The sequence below is a fragment of the Gorilla gorilla genome, chromosome 12, assembly GCF_029281585.2.
Source record: "Gorilla gorilla gorilla isolate KB3781 chromosome 12, NHGRI_mGorGor1-v2.1_pri, whole genome shotgun sequence".
NCBI classification, from domain to species: Eukaryota; Metazoa; Chordata; class Mammalia; order Primates; family Hominidae; genus Gorilla; species Gorilla gorilla.
Genome location: NC_073236.2, coordinates 69976884 through 69996838, shown reverse-complemented (window position 1 = coordinate 69996838; position 19955 = coordinate 69976884). Strand labels below are relative to the sequence as shown.

At 41.6% G+C, this 19955-nt stretch overlaps 1 protein-coding gene across 4 annotated transcripts in view; it reads left to right on the top strand.

Annotated features, from left to right (window-relative positions):
• Positions 1-19955, top strand: part of ANXA4 (annexin A4) — a 187879-nt gene that overhangs the window by 109519 nt on the left and 58405 nt on the right. The window contains exons 1-2 of one of the 4 annotated variants that reach the window (XM_063695829.1): positions 14589-14668; positions 14975-15017. The exons of the other annotated variants lie outside the window; for them this stretch is intronic. The gene's annotated coding sequence lies outside the window, so the exon portion shown is untranslated. Of the gene's footprint in view, positions 1-14588; positions 14669-14974; positions 15018-19955 lie in introns of those variants that run through there. 4 annotated transcript variants of the gene reach the window in all.

The following is a 19955-nucleotide window of genomic DNA, read 5'->3' as shown; positions in this document are numbered from 1 at the left end:
AGGGGCCCTGTGATTACTGGGAACAAGTTCTCCTGATTTATATGCGATTGAACCATATTCCCTGGAGTAGGTCCTTTAGAGCTATAAGCCCTTGCCATGATCAGCCCCCAGCATCTTCTCTCTTACTCCTCCTCTACAGGGGACTTAGGAAAACATTTTCTGAGTCTTACCCAACTTTAGCTTCTGCTATTGCTACTTTTTGATGCTGTGCAAGCACCTGTTGACTCAGTGGTTCTCACCCTTCTTGGAGTCACAGACCCTTATAAGAATCTGACTGAAGCCATGGATCCTTTCTTGAAAAAAATAAATACACACTTAACATTTTTCGTACAATTTCAAGGAGTTTATAGACACACTTCTAAACTCAGTCATGGATACAGGTTTACTCATGTGTAATGAGTTGCAGTCAAAACATACACAAAATTGTTACTTTTTTAATTTTCAGAAAGGGGGTCTTGCTCTGTAGTCCAGCCTGGAGTGCACTGGTGTAATCATAGCTCACTGTACCCACAAACTCCTGGGTTTAAGCAATCCTTCCACTTCAGCCTCTAGAGTAGCTGGGACTACAGGCATGCCCAGCTTACTATTATTATTATTTAAAAATTTTGTATAGATAGGGTCTTACTATGTTGCCCAGGCTGGTCTCAAACTCCTGAGTGATCCTCCTGCCTTGGTCTCCCGAAGTGCTGGGATTACAGGCATGAACCACTGGCCCGAAATTATTTAAAAATATTGTATAAAATTACTGTGGGGGACAAGAGAAAGGATCCCCTTTGCCCTCTGAAGGTTTGCTGAAAAATCAACTCACAAAAGGAGATAATTAGAGAAAAGGCAAGCCAGGCGCGGTGGTTCATGCCTGTAACCACAGCACTTTGGGAGGCTGAGGCGGGTGGATCACGAGGTCAGGAGATCGAGACCATCCTGGCTAACATGGTGAAACCCCGTCTCTACTAAAAAAATATAAAAAAAATTAGCCAGGCATGGTGGCGGGTGCCCGTAGTCCCAGCTACTCGGGAGGCTGAGGCAGGAGAATGGTGTGAACCCGGGAGGCAGAGCTTGCAGTGAGCCGAGATCACGCCACTGCACTCCAGCCTGGGCGACAGAGTGAGATTCCTTCCGTCTCAAAAAAAGAAAGAAAAAAAAATGAGAGAAAAGGCACACATGGGGGAAAATACTTATATTATGGGGGAATATTAATTTTACATTATTTTTCATTAATTTTACATTATATTAATATATTAATTATAAAATTATAACTATCTTTTATAAATTATATTACATAAATTATGTTAATTTACATTATTAATTTTACATATTAATTTCACATTAATTTTATATTAATACATATTTTATGGGGGAATATTCATTTTCCCCCATATTATACATGAAGGAAAATCACAGAGTGGTTTTACTTAATATTCCAGTGGGGTGCAGATGCTTGTATACCCTACTTCTTTTTTTTTTTTTTAATACAGGGTCTCACTCTGTTGCACAAGGCTGGAGTGTAGTGGCATGATCGTGGCTCACTGTACCCTCAACCTCCCAAGCTCAGGGGATCCTCCTATCTCAGCCTCCTGGGTAGCTGGGACTATAGGTGCATGCCACCACACCTGGCTAATTTTCTGTATTTTTTGTAGAGACGAAGTTTTGCCGTGTTGCCCAGGCTGGTTTCCAACTCCTGGGCTCAAGTGATCCACCTGCCTCAGCCTCCCCAAGTACTGGGATTACATGCGTGCACCCCTGTGCCTGGCCTACACCCTACTTTTTAGAGGAAAGAGAGTTGGGGAAGTATGGATGTTTTAGGGAGGTAGCAACTGATGTTTGGGGGAATTCAACTGGCTCGAAGAACATACAATGGCCTGGGACAGAGCCTCTTGGGCCCACAGAACAGACAGTGGTTTGTGACAAAAGTCCATCCAGGTGTGTTGACAGACTTTTGTCTTTCCTACTACAATATGAATTCAGCTAATGAAAACTCAGGGAAGGGACTAGGGGTAATGGTTTCCTTTTTTGGTAGGTCCAGACTTTAGTCAGATAAGGGAACTTCAGAGAACAACTTTGGGAGAGACAGAGGATTGAGAGACAGGAGATAGGAGGGGGGATGTCTTTGGTTCAGCATGTCAAAGCACCATATTTTGGGATATCAGTTTCTGAGCCCCAGCAGACATACACATTGCAGCCTTGTTTGTAGTAGCAAAATAGTAGAAACAACCTAAATATCAGTAAAGATCTGGTTAAATTATGGAACATCTATGCAGTGTAATACTATGTAGCTATTAAAAAATGGTGCAGGTTGATAGGAACTGATATAGAATGATAGTGAAGATATTTTTTAAAAAGTAAAGTACAGCTGTGTGTGGTATGCTACCATTTTGGTGTATAAAAATGATGGAGGCTCTCACACCTGTAATCCCAGCACTTTGGGAGGCTGAGGCAGGCGGATCACTTGAGGTCAGAAGTTTGAGACCAGCCTAGCCAACATGGTAAAACCCCGTCTCTACTAAAAATAAAAAAAAAAAATAGCTAGATGTGGTAGTGCACACACGTAATCCCAGCTTCTAGGGAGGCTGAGGCAGAAGAATTGCTTGAACACAGGACGGAGGTTGCAGTGAGCCAAGATCATGCCACTACACTCCAGCCTGGGTGACAGAGCGAGACTCTATCTCAAAAAAAAAAAAGATGGAGGCTGTCTATATTCTCATATGCTTATTAGTGCATTAAATACTTCTAGGAGGATACACAGGAAAATTATAAGAGTGGTTGCCTGGGGAGGGGGAAGGAAAGTCTTACAGACTTGTTGTTATGTACTTATTTGTACTATTTGAATTTGTTACGTTTATGTATTACCAATTAATTTAAAAAAAAAGAGTGTTACAGATATCACCTGCCCATTGAACATTGTTTGTGAAGGAGAATTAAATAGAAATGAAGAATGTATAATTATCAGATTTTCCAACCTTAAAATTAACATTCGATCATATACTTCCTTATATGTGTACAAAGGACTAACATGCAAGTATCCTTCAGTTTCCAATGAGATGAAGCAGCCACCGCTCATTCTTGCCGTGTGTTTCACTTGGGTAGCTGGTTCCAAAAGAATGTAAAGTGCCTCTAGTTGGATGGTGGAGAAAGTTCTGCTTTTGGTTTTGTTTTGTTTTTGTTTTTCTAAGACAGGGTCTCACTCTGTCACCCTGGCTGGAGTGCAGTGGCACAACCATGGCACACTGCAGCCTCAAACTCCTGGGTGCAGGTGACCCTTCCACCTTAGCCTCCCAGGTGGCTGGAACTATAGGCACGCACTGCAACACCCAGCTAAGTTTTTGTATTTTTTGTAGAGACAGAGTTTTACCACGTTTCCCAGGCTGGTTTCAAACTCCTGGAGTCAAGCCATCTGCCTGCTTCAACCTCCCAAAGTGCTGGGATGACAAGTATGAGCCATGGTGCCTGACCTAGCTCTGTTTTTAAATGGTCTGATTGGTTCCAGTGTGTCTTTAGCTGCAGAAGCAGAGAGAGGAGGTAGATGGGATAAATCAGGGCCTGTAGACTAGGTAGACCTGCTAGGGCAGGGGCCTTTGTCAGAGAAATGTCTCCCAGTGATATCAATGGCCATGGGCACTGAGGGGCCTGACCTTGGCTTTGGAGCCTGGACCCCTATCTTCAGCCAGACTATGTCTTAGTCTGTGAGGGACCTGCCTCTCTCTGCTGGAGATGTTGATAGCTAATGTTCACCAAGTGTCTTCTATGATCCTGACCCTGTGCCAGACATCTGGTATGATATTTTATTAAATTTTCACCCATATTAGGTGGGTACTAGTATTATCATTGCCAATGTAAGATGAGGAAACTGAGGCACAAAGGGGTTGAGTAATTTGCTCAAAGTTGCACACTGATGAGCGGCACAGCCAGGATTTGAACTTGTCAGTATGACTCTATATCCTATGCTTTACCACTCTGTATAATAGGTTAAAAGTGGGGGAATCAGGCCAGGCGCAGTGGCTCATGCTTGTAATCCCAGGCTAAGGCAGGTGGATTGCCTGAGCTTAGGGGTTCGAGACCAGCCTGGGCGAAACCCTTTCTCTACCAAAGATATAAAACAATTGGCCAGGCATGGTGGCACACTCCTGTAGTCCCAGCTACTGGAGAGGCTGAGGTGGGAGAATCACTTGGGCCTTGGAGGCAGAGGTTGCAGTGAGCCAAGATCGTGCCACTGAACTCCAACCTGGATGACAGAGTGAGACCCTGTCTCAAAAAAAAAAAAAAAAAAAATTCAAAGTGGGGAAATCAGCAGAAAAAGACAGGGCTGGGAGATTAAGCTATGGGGCTGAATTCTTTCAGAGGGGAAGGAGGAGAGCCTAAGTCCAAACCACTTGTCCAAGATGAACTTGATATTGATTTAGGTCATTCTGAGTATCCAGGGGATCCAGGTGAGGAGTGGAGAGCAGAGGCTGAATCAGGACCATGTGCTGCATCATGACTGTGGTGGCCCATCCTTGTGGGATCAAGACTTAGGGCAGCATCTAAAGGCAGGGGAGGCAGCTCAGAACCTTGGCGTAGGGTCTTCGAGAGCTAGGCAGGAGGTCAGTGGCCTCTGCCAAATGGGCAAAGGTGCATTTATTTATTATATATGTAAGTGGCGGGCACTAGAGATTCAAGAATGAAACACACTGACTCAGGGAGATAAGTAAATCAATAATTCAAAAATCATGGGGCTGTATGATCAGTATAATAATTTGATATATATGTGCAGACTGCCATGGAGTAACAGAAGAGGTGCACCTAACTCTACCATTAGTGGTCACAGAAGGCTTCCTGGAGGAGGAAGGTTTATATTGAGCCAGGGCTGGAGAAGAAGGGCTTATGCACAGTTGTGGAGATGAGAAAGCTAAGCCAAAGCACACTGAAGGAATGGCATGTCTGTTACAGCAGGCAAGTCCCAGAGGTGGAGATGGAGGTTCCTTAGAAACTAAGTCCATTCTGTAGGTGTATGGGAGACAGGGCAGATGAGTATTGAGGAACAGGTCCTAGAGGGTCCAAGGATCCCATGTAAGGAACTGCTGGCCTGGAATATAAATCCCTACTTCCCTTTGCATCTGTTCCAGTGCCTGGCAAAGTTATGTAATAAATGTTTTCAGATAAAATGAAAGTGCTGGGTACCAGGAAGGAAATCAAGGCAGAGATTTAGCCTTGGAGAAACATGACTCCTTGCTTCCCTGCTTACCCTGTCCAGACCTCCAATATTCATCTTCAACATGGTCTCCTTCCCTGATTGACATAATCTGGGTCAGGGGCCTCTCCTACACACTCCTGACACTTTCTGTGATTTCCCCAGCATGGGAATGGGAATGTTCACACCTTATTATATCTGATCACATACCTGCCTCCTCTCTTCAGCTTTGAGCTCCACTGAGGGCAGAGATGATGCAGCCCCCTCTGGCTAGCACAGTGCTGCTGAGCACATACTCGGCCCTTGCTAGAAATGTGCAGTATGAATGGACAATTTCCCATGGCCTAGAAAATTGAGTCCACCCTCTAGGCCTGGCCTGCCACAAAAATGATCCAGTTTTGAAAATTACTTTTGTAGCTCTTGCTCCCTTCATGGTTGCCTTGGACCACTTATTATTTCGTCCTGGGGCTAGCCCCACCTTCCTGGTTTACCAAACCCAATCTCCAAACAGAAAGAAGTTTCTCCTAAGGAAGAAGGAAAGTGTAGTGGAGGTTGACATTATTGCTGATTCTTGCAAAAAAGTCTGTGCATTGCAATAACTGCTACTATCCCAATTTTATGCCAAAATAAACCAGCTCTCATAGGTGGGGTTAAATCTGGAGGGCAGAACAGGGACTGGAACTTGGTTCTTGTTCTGGATTCTAAGCCTGAATGATCTTCATGACAGCCTATGCCAGCATCCATCTGTGGGAAGAGAATTTAATTTGAAGTTTCACAGATATCATGGAATATCAGATCTGGCCTACCAGGAGTAATGCATGTTTGCAGTGGATGGTTTTGAGAACTCTGCTGTTTAAATAATCTTTGGCAAACACAATATTTCCTAAGTCATGTTTATGCAAGTGTTTTAAAAGTGTTATAACTTCCCCCATTAACATAACTTATCCCCGTTCCCATTTCCTCATACTTGATGTAAGGTCATGATTGGCGATCTATACTTACGAAATGCCCATGGTGTGGTTTGGGGACCCTTTCAGACATCAATAGTTTGAGTCTAGAATTATTACTATAGAACCAGGGTTCTCAAACCTCAGCATGTATCAGAATCACCTGGCGGGATTCTTGCACTTTACAAAGATTATTTATTTATTTTTATTTTTTAGAGATGGGGGTCTTGGTATGTTACCCAGACTGGCCTCAAACTCCTGCGCTCAGGGATTCTCCCACCTCAGCCTCCCAGTAGCTGAGATTACAGGCACAAGCTACCATGCATGGCCTGGAGGCTTCTTAAAACCCAAACTGCTGGATCCCATCCCCAGAGTTTAGGATTCTGTAGATCTAGGGTTGGGCCTAAGAATTGCACTTTGAACAAGGTCCCAGGTGATGGTGATGCTGTTGGTCTGGAAACCACACTTTTAGAACAAATGATACTGATCGGGGTTTATTGAAAAGATGATATAATAGGATTTTATCATGTGTACCACCACATCCTATCCTTTCCAGGTTCTTTTATGCTCCCTCCTAAGGCTGTCCTGGGGCCTTCCCCTCTGGCTGTGTTTTGCACAGAGGGATTCACCTAGCCTTCTGTATTTTGATGACTCTAGGCTGAGCTTGTTCTTTGGAAGTGAGAAGGTAGAGTGAGGTCTGTGTATCTTCCCTCCAGGCCTGGTTCATTGTCTGTATACGAAGGTGGCTCTAAATGTTGGTCTTGAAATTTTGGTTTCACTTTAAAAGGAATGAAATTCTATTAGATGGTACAGCATGGACGAACCTTGAAAACATGCTAAGTGAAATAATCCAGACACAGAAGGATAAATGTTACGTGATTCCACTTATATAAAATACCTAGAATAGTCAAACTCATAGAGACAGATAGTGGAATAGAGGTTACCAAGGGCTAAGGTGAGGGGGAAATGGGGAGTTACTGTTTCACGTGTTCGGAGTTTCTGTTTGGAATGATGGAAGAGATCTAGGAATAGATGGTGGTGATTGTTGCAAGACATTGTAAATGTTCTTAATGCCACTGAATTGTACACTTTAAAATGGTTAAAATAGGCCAGGCACAGTGGCTCACGCCTGTAATCCCAGCACTTTGGGAGGCCGAGGCTGGCAGATCACTTGAGGTCAGGAGTTGAAGACTAGCCTGGACAACATGGTGAAACCCTGTCCCTACAAAAATTAGCCAGGCATGGTGGCCTGCACCTGTAGTCCCAGCTACTTGGGAGGCTCAAATAGTAGGATAGCTTGAGCCAGGGAGGTCAAGGCTGCAGTGAGCTGAGATCACACCACTGCACTCCAGCCTGGGCAACATGGTGAGACCCTATCTCAAAAACATTTTTTTAATGGTTAAAATGGTAAATTTTGCTATATATATGTTACCATGATTGAAAAAATAAATCTTGCTTTTGTTATTCTTCTATCTCCCAGTGATGTGCTGAATTGTCCTTGTATCAGCCCCTGAGAGCTAGTTGTTAAATTTTTAGAGGTTTTGCAAGCTGATTGTTAAAAATAGCCAGCCGTGATTTAAAATTAAATTATATGAACTAATGAGTAAATAAGTTATATTGAAATATGAATATTTATAAGTAATTTGTATTTAAAACAATTCATCATTTCCTAATTCTTTTTCCTACCTTTTACCATTATCTATGCTCTCGAGGGTATTTATGTCTATTATATCTGTGTGGTGAAACTAGTATTAATGTGTAATGGGGTGCTACTGACCATCTACTCCCAACTCCAAGTTGAGTGACATCACATTAGTAACTTGAAATTGGTCAGGGTGCAAAGATTTACACCAAAAAAGTGGCTACACATCAGGGTGTCCTTTCCTTGGAGAGCTGGCTATTAGGTTTATCAGCATATCCCTGGCCTTACCTTGTGGGTTAGGGTTGGTGTAAGTTTGTAGGAATAAAACACCAGTCACTTGGAAGCTACCAGCCCAGCTTTCTTTAATTGAATCCTAACCCTTTCCAAATAGCCCTGCCTTGGGGTGTTTTTGCTGTGCCTAAAAAAAAAAGGGTGGTGGCTAAGTTTAGTAGCAGGGGAAGATGAGTCACATAGTCAGCTAGTTACTTTTTAACCTCATGGGTGCCTTTCCTCAACTGTAAACTGAAAGGGGTGGGAGAAAAACTAGTAGAAATAAAGTAAGATCATTTTTCTAGCAATGAGGAAGAGATACTTTTTTAAAAAAGTTTTTATTACTGATCACAGCCAGTTACAGAGATTTCTTTGTTCCTTCTCTACTTCTACTGTTTCCCTTCACTAGCATTTAAAAAAAGCTTTTATTATGAACATTTTCCAATATACGCCCAAGTGAGAGAATAGCAAAATGAACCGCCATGTAACTATTCATCACCCACCTCAACAGTTACGAACATTTCACTGAAAAAGAGACTTTTCTAACTATTGAAATATAATAATGAGGAATACAAAGGAAAAGATGGACAGGTATAATTTAAATTTTTTCTTCCAAATTTTGACTATACAAAACTAAAAGAAGAATATTAAATTGGAAACATACTTAGAATTAATTTTTGGTATAAAATATTAAAATTTATAATATATGCATAATGTATATGTCAGTAAAGCACCAAGATCCTAAAAATGGGCAAAAAATACACACCAATAATTCACAAAGAATACAAGTTTTAAAAAAAGAAAGATTCAGTGTTCCTACTACTTATTAAATTAATTAATTAATTATTATTATTATTATTTTTTTTAGACAGAGTCTCACTCTGTTCCCCAGGCTGGCGTGCAGTGAACCATCTCGGCTCACTACAACCTCCACCTCCCAATTTCAAGCAATTCTTCTGCCTCAGCTTTCCAACTAGCTGAGACTACAGGCACGTGCCACCATGCCTGGCTAATTTTTTTGTATTTTCAGTAGAGACGGGGTTTCACCATGTTAGCCAGGCTAATCTTGAACTCCTAACCTCAGGTGATCTGCCCGCCTCAGCCTCCCAAAATGCTGGGATTACAGGTGTGAGCCACTGTGCCCAGCCATTTTTGTTTTATATATACATATATATATATATATATATATATTTTTTTTTTTTTTTTTTTTTTTTGAGATGGAGTCTCGCTGTGTTGCCCAGGCTGGAGTGCAGTGGCATGATCTTGGCTCACTGCAAGCTCTGCCTCCCGGGTTGATGCCATTCTCCTGCCCCAACCTCCCTAGTAGCTGGGACTACAGGCACCTATCACCACGCCTAATTTTTTGTATTTTTTTTTTTTTAGTAGAGACAGGGTTTCGCCATGTTAGCCAAGATGGTCTCGATCTCCTGACCTCCTCATCCGCCTGCCTCGGCCTCCCAAAGTTCTGGGGTTACAGGTGTGAGCCACCATGCCCAGCCTTTTCTGTTATATTTTTAAAGATAAATCCCAAGAAGTAGAATTCTTGTTGCGTGGTACATACAATTTACTAATGGCCAAATTGCCCTCCAAAAGTACTGTCCAGGGCCGGGCGAGGTGGCTCACGCCTGTAATCCCAGCACTTTGGGAGGCCAAGGTGGGTGGATCACGAGGTCGAGAGATTGAGACCATCCTGGGCAACATGGTGAAATCGGTCTCTATTAATAAAAATACAAAAATTAGCTGGGCATAGTGGTGTGTGCCTATAGTCCCAGCTACTTGGGAGGCTGAGGCAGGAGAATCGCCTGAACCCGGGGGATGGAGGTTGCAGTGAGCCAAGATCGTGCCACTGCACTCCAGCCTGGGTGGCTGAATGAGACTTTGTCTCAAAAAAAAAAGTACTGTCCAATTTATACTCCCCACCTGCAGTACAGGAGAGTGTACCCAATATTGTGCCTTACTCTTTTTCATCTCTATCCCAGTGTAGTAAATATGAAAACAAATATTTGCAACCTCTGCCTCCTGGGTTCAAGCAATTCTTGTGCGTCAGCATCCGGCATAGCTGGGATTACAGGCGTGCACCACCATGCCCGGGTAATTTTTGTGTTTTTTGTAGAGACAGGGTTTCACCATGTTCGCCAGGCTGGTCTTGAACTCCTGGCCTCAAGTGATCTGCCCATCTTGGCTTCCCAAAGTGCTGCGACTACAGGCGTGAGCTACCGTACCTGACCCCTACTACTAAGGTTAAAAGGAGACCAAGCACAGAGGCTTACGCCTATAAGCCCAGCACTTTGGGAGGCTGAGGCAGGAGGATTGGCTGAGGCCAGAAGCTTGAGACCAGCCTGCTGGGTAACATAGGGAGACTCTACCTATGCAAAAAAATTTTGAAAATTAGCCGGAAGTGGTGGCACATGCCTGTAGTCCCAGCTACTCAACAGGCCGAGATGGGAGGATTGTTTGAGCCCAGAAGTTCCAGGCTGCAGTGAGCTATGACTGTGCTACTGCACTCCAGCTTGGGTGACAGAGTGAGACCCTGTTTCTTAAAAAAATAAAAATGATAAGGCAAGTTAATAATAATAAGGTTCAATTTTACGCCTAAATATTAAATTAAGAATAAATAAATTGAGCAAGCAAGCTAACTTATGGGTGGTTGGGCTTTGGATATCCTTATAAATTTGGAGGACAACTAGAAATGTTCATAATTATCAGATATCACAAGGAATAAGCCAACAGAAGTAAGTATCTACAAAGCTAATTGTAAAGATTATAGGCCAGGCACAGTGGCTCATGCCTGTAATCCCAGCACTTTGGGAGGCTGAGCCGGGCAGATCACCTGAAGTCAGTAGTTCAAGACCCGTCTTGCCAACATGGTGAAACTCCATTTCTACTAAAAGTATTCTAAAAATTAGTTGGGTATGGTGACGCATGCCTGTAATCCCAGCTACTCAGGAGGCTGGGTCAAGAGAATCGCTTGAACACGGGAGGCGGAGGTTTCAGTGAGCCAAGATAGCACCACTGCACTCCAGCAACAGAGAGAGACTCTGTCTCAAAAAAAAAAAAAAAAAAAGATTATAATTCTGAGATAAAAAATCTGAACAACCAATAGTAGGGACATTGAGTAAATTATATCAGTTTGATGGAAGACTATAGTAAAATAGTAAAATAATAAATATGGTGATTGTATAAAATATAGAAAAGTAGAAGAGTAGAACACAAAATTATATACATACTGTGATTACAACTGTGCTGAAACACTGGAATAAACAGAAAGTAGATGGTAAGTTTACATTACTTTAAAAAATGTCCTTTACAGTGTTTAAAGTTGATTTAATAATCTACAAAATAAAACGAAAGGGTGAAATAGATGATTGCTAAAGGCTTTACAGTCTCTAAAATTCTATGAAAGTTAATCATTTGTATTTGTAAGCGTGGAAAGATTCATTATTTTCAACACTGCAGTGAAAAATTCTACCTCTACCTAGATTCTGCAGGGTTTGGAAAACAAGTTTATCAGATCACACAGGTTACTTTAATAATAACAATAATAATAACAGCTAGAGGGGAGGAGAGGTTAATAGTGATAAATAAAACCAGCACTGACTGTCCAGGATGCATACTTCATTGTTACTGCCATAAGATCCTGAGGCTGCTAAAACAAAACCAAAAAATAATTTTTTGGCGTATACATATATTATCTTTAAAATTTAAAATTAAATAAAGATTAATATTAAAAAGACAATTCGTATTTTGTTTTATCTTTTTTTTGAGACGGAGTCTGGCTCTGTTGCCCAGGCTGGAGTGCAGTGGTGTGATCTCGGCTCACTGCAGCTCCGCCTCCTGGGTTCACGCCATTCTCCTGCCTCAGCCTCCCGAGTAGCTGGGACTACAGGCGCCTGCCACCATGCCCGGCTAATTTTTTGTATTGTTAGTAGAGACGGGGTTTCACCGTGTTAGCCAGGATGGTCTCGATTTCCTGACCTCGTGATCCACCCGCCTCGGCCTTCCAAAGTGCTGGGATTACAGGCATGAGCCACCGCGCCCGGCCTGTTTTATCTTTTTTTGTGATTTTTTGAGGTATTAGTATTACATTTTCTATGACCTCTGCAGTTAGTCTTCATTTCTTTTAGGAAGGATTCCATTTTTATGAAAAAACAATTTCATTGAAACCAAACAGTAGTGAAAAGGGTGATATTTAAATATGAGTTGGTAAGTCGTTTTTGAATACACATGTGGTTTAAAAATCTAAAATCTCTTGACACTTGATTAAATAGAGAGAGGGAGGAGAAGGATGGTCATAGAAAATGAATCTTGCCCTTGATGTGATGAGTATGGAATATTTAAGCCAAAATCTGTAGTCTCAAAGGATTTATTGATGTTTTATTGCCAGCCAGTCTTCTTCCCTGTTTAGAATGCTATGTTTTTCTGCCAAACACTGAGGATACCTAATAGTTTCCTAAGTGCTTCTTCTGAATAATTAAGTGGATTATTTTCAGAGATAGACTCTTCTTTTAAGTATTCTGGGGCTTTGTTTTTTTCCTTTGTTTTCTAGCATTTTGACATAGGTGCATATTATGTTTTTCTTTTTATTTTTTAGCAAATGGGGAAATGAAGGCACTGAGAAGATAAATAAACAAGTTTTTGTGTGCGTGATTTAAAGAGATAGTCTGACCATTCATGTAAAGTGTTCAGAACAGTATCTGGCCATAATAAATGTTCAATCAACATTAGCTATAACAATTATTATCAAATAAGATAAAATATGTGTAGAGTTTGCTATGCAGTAGAAATACAAAGTGAGGCTGAGTGTGGTGGCTCACACTGGTGAACCACTTTGGGAGGCCAAGGTGGGAGGATAGCTTGAGCTCAGGAGTTCAAGGCCAGCCTGGGCAACATAGTGACACCTCGTCTCTATTAAATAAATAAATTAATTAATTAATTTAAAAATAAATAAATATAAAGTAAGCCACAAATGCAAGTTTGAATTGTCTAGTAATTACATTCAAAAAAGTAAAGAAACAGGCAAAATTAACTTAATAATATAGATATATTTTACCCAATATACCCAAAGTAATATTATTTCAACATGTAATCAATATAAACATTATTAATGAGATATTTTATAGGCTTCTTTTCGTGCTGTGTTGTAGCAGTCTGATGTGTGTTTTAAACAGATAGCACATCCAAATCTGAATGCAAATTTTTCATCAAATGTCTGTATTTAGATTTCATGAAATGTTCAGTTTTCACATCAATTTACATGCTCAAATTATTTCAAACATACTTCAAAAATTTTTCCAATAACTAAATCAAGTACCTAAAATAATTTTCCTTTAATATTTGCATCCACATTGAAAAAACTGATTCATGTTTTTTAAAAGAATTTGACTTCGAAGTGAAAACGCTCTCGCTTTTAAAACTGCATCTTTCCAAGTTAAGTAAATTCACGAACTCTCTTGTCAATTCCATCTCTTGTTCTTTACTGTGCCAGCCGTGATGCTTCTGCCACTCCACTCAATTGTACATCAGTAATGTGCCTTTGTTTTAAATCTTAAAACGTAGCTGGGTGCAGTGGCTCATGCCTGTAATCCCAGCACTTTGGGAGTCTGAGGTGGTAGGATCGCTTGAGCCCAGGAGTTCAAGACCAGCCTGGACAACATGGTGAGACCCCGTCTGTGACAGAGCAAGACGCTGTCTCAAAAAAAAATTAAAAAAAAAAACTTAAAATGTGTCCATAGCTACTTTTTAACTAGAAAATAATTTAATTATGTTAAAATAACTCGAACTTGTGCTGTCTGTAAAACTTCTTCAAATAAATACATTAAAGTGTTGCATCAGTGCCTAGAAAAATATCAAGGTGAATAAATCTGTTGGCACCAACTAGATTAGTGATTACGTGTAATACTAGAAAAGATGCCACATGCTTGACATGTGCCCTACACATACAATGGTTGAAAAATGTAGCCCTACCAGAGCAATAAAGCTGTGTGTAATGGGGAAATATTTCATACTGCATCAATTTCAAAATTTAAATATAATTAAAATGAAACAAAATTTAAAATTTAGTTTCTCAGTCTCTCTAGCCACTTTCAGTTGCTCAGAAACATGCAGCTGGTGGCACCATATTGGGGTATAGAGACAGTCTGTTAAAAGAGGGTGAGGAGCCAGGCGAGATGGCTCATGCCTGTAGCAACAGCTACTTGGGAGGCTGAGGTGGAGAATCACTGGACCCCAAAAGCTGGAGGCTGCACTGAGCTATGATAGTGCCACTGCACTCCAGCCTGGGTGACAGAGTGAGACCCCGTCTAGGGGAAAAAAAAAAAAAAGACATGGTGAACAGAACACTTTAGTGCCACCACGTGCACCTTTTTGTGTTAGCATCAGCTTCACAGCAGAGGAGGGATTGTAATGGGCCTGGTCTAATTCCCAGTTTCTAGCTGGTTTTCCCTTTCTTCTTCTCTGCTTCTTTTTCTATCACAAATGCCTGGTTGTCTGGACAAAAATAAATAAATAAATATGTATTTATGTATATTAAAAATATAACTCCTAGCATGGATTTCTGCTAGGGTGCTTCTCACTGATCATGTCTCCTTGAATCTACTCTGCCACCATGATTCGCGCCCCAACACCTCTTGGCCTGCTTTGGATGAGGTAAGCCAGCTATGGGCCTACCTCACAGCTCCTCACCTCAGGGTAGGGTGTTCTGAATAGATCCCCACATCAGACAGAGCTGCTAGAGAGGGAGACCCCATCTCCCTATTGTCTCATAAACACACACACTCACTGACACACACTCACACACACTCATACTCACTCACACTCACATACTCTTCATCCAGCTCCATCTGCCGTAAGTCCGTTTCACTTCCTCTCAGCTTCTAACATTATCTCATGACCATCCTAGTCTTTTCCATTTTGTCATGAGTTTCTCCCTTTTCTTCCCTGTGCCTTCACGAGAATCTTGAATGAGAAACTGGGAGCGGCTGCTGCATCAGAAATAGTAAGTTCCTCACGTGAATCAGAAATCCATTGTGGAAGAATTTTACAGTTCTGTTTTTGTGCTCTTCTGCCGGAATCAGCTTGAATTTTGGAAAGATGTGGGGACAGAACCCTGCCCTGGCCCAGAGAGGGAGTGGCTGATCCAAGGGGAGGAGGAGTTGCCCACAGAGCTGGAACTTGATGACTTCGGGGCGCGGGAGGCCCCAGAACAAAGTGAGACTTTGAAGAGAGCAGTGCTTACTCTCTGCTCAGTTCCAGATCTCCGAGGTGGAGCCAGTTGAAATCTGTGTAGGAAACAAAGCTGCTTTTCTGGTTCATCTGGAAAGAGAGGGCTTTTTGTTTTTTCCCCATGTGGGCAAATAGAGGTGGTGATGTTGTGTTTTTAGAGCCAGAAAGAAAGTTCTGGGCTGCATAATGCCTATATTCCAGGCAAATAGAACCCAACAAGGAAAATGGTCTAGCTTTATCACTGACTCACTGCAAATCGCTTCCCTCCTGTACTTTAATTTATTCATTTTCTTTTTTTAAATGACAAACTGATATTATTTTTAATTTTTAAATACTTCAGTGACCACAGGACATAATACTTTTTTTTTTTTTTTGAGATGGAGTCTCGCTCTGTTGCCCAGGCTGGAGTGCTTTGGCGTGATCTCGTCTCACTGCAACCTCCGCCTCCCGGGTTCAAGCAATTCTCCTGTCTCAGCCTCCTGAGTAGCTGGGATTACAGGCGTGCGCCACCACGCCTGGCTAATTTTTATATTTTTAGTGGAGATGGGGTTTCGCCACGTTGGTCAGGCTGGTCTCGAACTCCTGACCTTGTGATCTGCCCGCCTCGGCCTCCCAAAGTGCTGGGATTACAGACGTGAGCCACCGCACCTGACCTTAGTTTTTTTCTGACGTGGTCCTCTTCTTTTATCTCTAAGAATTATGATTGCTAAGACAACAAAAGATACCATCGTTACTGGCCAACCTTGGAATTTGGTCTTGGGAAATGGAGGCCTGTAGTTTGTGACCCATAAGAAGAGACTGAAGGGGCCTAAGTGCAGATGAGAATCCCTGGTGATAGAACAGACAAGAACTGGAGATCAATGCCAATAGTTTGTGATGAACGTCTTGGGGTTCCTGTGTGATCAACCAGTTGGGATTTCTGTATTAGTTTCACACTCGCCTGTAATAGTTTACCAATGGTGTTTCTGAAAGATGAACATGAAATTAAGCGATCTTTCATGTTTCCTCGAGGGACTTTGATTCTAAAATAACTCTGAGAACAGATCAGGAAACATGATATAACCCTAACCATGCTTGACACATTTTCTCTTTAAATAACAGTTATACTTGAGGAGAGGATTTTACTCATGATGCTGTGCAGAAGCCACATGGATTCCACTGGTTTGGATTTTGCCTTAGAGTGGGCGTTGCTAAGTGATGGATAACAGCAGCGTGCTTCCCTGAGAGGCCACTGTGAGCCTCTTACTTAGGTTGAGAACTTGACCTCTTACTTAGGTTTTATACCACCATAAAATGCACCCATCTTAAGTGGTTAGTTTGATGAGCCATCGTTTCTTTTAAGGAGTTAACATTTAAAATCAACTTTTAAAAATTGTAGTGAAATAAATACACATGAAATTTTACCATCTTAAACATTCTTAAATGTAACAGTTCAGTGACATTAAGTATATTCACATTGTTTTGCAAGCATCACCACCATCCATTCACAGAACTCTTTTCATCTTGTAAAACTGAAACTCTGTACTATTTAGCTGTAACTCCCTCTTCCCTTTCCTCCAGCATTATCGTTCTGCTTTCTGTCTCTATGAATTTGACTACTTTGAGTACATATAAGTGGATTCATGTAGTATTCATCCTTTTGTGACTGGCTTATTTCACTTAGCGTAGTGTCCTTAGGTTCATCAGTGTTATAGCATGTGGCAGAATTTCCTTCCTCTGTAAGGTTGAATAATATTCCACTGTATATATTCCACTGTATATATGTGTATACACACACACACACACACACACCACATTGTGTTTATCCATTTATCTGTTGAGGGACACTTGTTTTGCTTCCACTTTTGGCTATTGTGAGTAATGCTGCTGTGAACATGGATGTGCAAACATTTCTTCGAGTTCCTGCTTCCTGTTCTTTTGGGTATATGTATACCTAGAAGTGGAATTGTTGGACCATATGGTAATTCTATTTTTAATTTGTTGAGGAACCACCATACTGTTTTTACGGTGGCTGTACCATTTTACTTTCTTACCAGCAGTGTAGAAGGGTTCAAGTTTCTCCATATCTTCACCAACATTTGTTGTTTTCTGTTGTTCTGTTTTGAGTAGTAGCCATTCTAATGGGTATGAGTGGAGTTCAGTGAGTGTTGGCAGATGTATATATCTGGGTACACTACCCCAATCAAGGTAAGGAACATTTTCATCACCCCTTGATGTTGCCTCATGCTCCTCTACAGTTAGTATCCCTTCTGCCTCACCAGTGCCCCCAGTCACTGGCCCCAGACAACCACTTTTGCACTTTCTAGCACTATATATTAGCTTTGTTTGTTCTAGCGTTTCATATGAATACTTTGTTTGGCTTCATTTAGCCAGAATAATGCTTTTGAGGCTTATCTAAAACCCTAGTCTAAAATCAATTGTGGATGGAAAATAAACCGCAGTGTGACTGGAGTTCGATACTATGCTAATGGTTGGTTAGAGAATACCATGGGTCTCAGAAAGAAAGTGAGAGGAGGAGAGGGGGGCTGAGGAAGGCAGGAGAGGGCCCTTCCTAGCAATGAGGGCTTCAGGAAGCCCAAGGAGCCATAGCAATTAATGCCAGTCCTATGGCTTCGGGGGCAGCCAGTTCAATTAATCAGCAGGCATTTCTTGCAGGCCCGCTATGTGCAAGGCACTGCTAAAATTTAGAAAGAGGAAAGTAGAGGCCCAGGATGAGAATTTGGAGAGGGAAGATGCTGCCTTAGAATTCATACAACTGGATAATGCTTTTGTCAGAGGACAGACACACACAGAGGACCTTATGGACTTGGTGACCAAAAGAACCACAAAGGAATCTAGTTTGACTTGTTGGTAAATGTGAAAGCCTGAACTCTATACGCCACAGATGTTTTTCATGTGGGTAGATTTGGTAACCCCACCTTAAACAGCTCACTAAACAGGTAATGCTAGAATACTGTAGATGTGATAAAGATTACTTGGAGAGAACAGTAATAGAAGAATAGCTAACATCTGTTGAGTACACAATGTCTGCACCATTCTAAGTACTTACATGATGTAATAACTTGATTAATTTTTGCAGTTGTCTTATAAAGGAACTATTGTTATTAACTCTTTGTTACCCATGAGGAAACTGAGGCACAAAAGACTATACCTTGGCCCAAATCACCCAGTTAGAAAGTACCTTTAGGAGGATTATAAACCCAGGTGGTTGTGCTCCAGGGATCCAACCACTTTGTTATGGAGGAAGGATGGGGTGGTCATTGAAGGAGAAGTTTCCATTTATCTGAATGGCCCATGATGCAAAATTAGCAACTAGGCCAGGAAGTTGGCTGCACCGTAGTTAGACCTGTACTTTTCCTTTTTTTCTCATCAGAAGGGTGGCATAGATCACCCATCCTAGGGTGAGCTTGTGTTGCCCACAGTGCCAGCACCTTCCAGACCTTGGGTCAGCTGACAGAACCTAACATGTTATTACCAAGCACACTGCCCAGAAGGCAAACCCATCACTCGCCTGTAGATAGGCCTGTTTCCTAGCTATAAAGTGGAGGGGTGGGTCTGATGCGCTCTAAAGTCTTTTCTACCCTAACAATCCAATCTGGCAGAAATGCACTCTTTCTGGGGGGCAAGAATTTCCCCTCTATTTCTACTCCCATTTCCTTTGCATGCTTATATTGTAGCCTTAGAATTACTCTCTCATGTATGGTTTACTTCACATTTTGATCTGAAACAGGGAAAATCAACCCTGAGTGATCAAAAGAAGGGTTGTGCCTTTAAGCCTGGAGGGTCGCTGCCTCCAAAAGCATAAGCAACTGCCATCCAGGGCTGGAAAAAACATGTTGCAGCTGTGCCAACTCCATCTGAGGCTTTGAATGAAAGCCCATAAAGTTTTCAGTTTGTAGCAAAAGCTAGAAGAGCTATTTTTGGCATTCCTTTCTCTCTCTACTGGTATATACTGGATAGTCTTAATATTGCTGGTGCTAAAATAAACATAACCAGATGGGGTCATTATATCTAACCTGTTTCGACACTGGATTCAGATACCCCAAAGTCATGATGCATCGGTAGTCTCTGAAGCAGGCTGTACTTTGGGAACTTTGCTATTGTGGTTGGATCAGCCATGACCTCCCTACCTAAACACAGGATGCTGGGCCCTGTTTTAGGGGAGGGCCACAGAATGTGCTTGGGTGGAATCTTTATGTCCCTTTTAGCTGGAGATGGCAAAACTCTGACCATGTGTCTGCCCAAAGAGACATATTACAGAGCCATGCTGCGTTGTTCTCCCACCAGAAAGGCCGTATGGCTGAATTAGAGCGTGTGGGGATTAGAAATGCGCTGCTTTCTTGAAATGGCCACCAGCCTTGTACTAAACATGTTTGACCGGGGCCATCTGTCTGCCCATCAAAGTGTGGTCCAGTTTCCATCAGATAAGTCTGGAAGAGGAAGGTTTTTGTTGTTGTTTTGTTTTTTGCATCCAGCTTGTTAAAAGATATGAAGAATGAGAAAGTTTTAGCTCAGCAAGAAATGTAACAATATAAGTTTTTATTCTGTCATTATTCTAAAAGCCTCTAGAATTGTCATCTGCCTTTTCACCTAATTATACGCATATATACGTACTCTTTATATATATACACTTTGTATATATTATGCATATTATGTAAATATATACATATATACACATATATAATATTTATATAATTATACACGTATACAC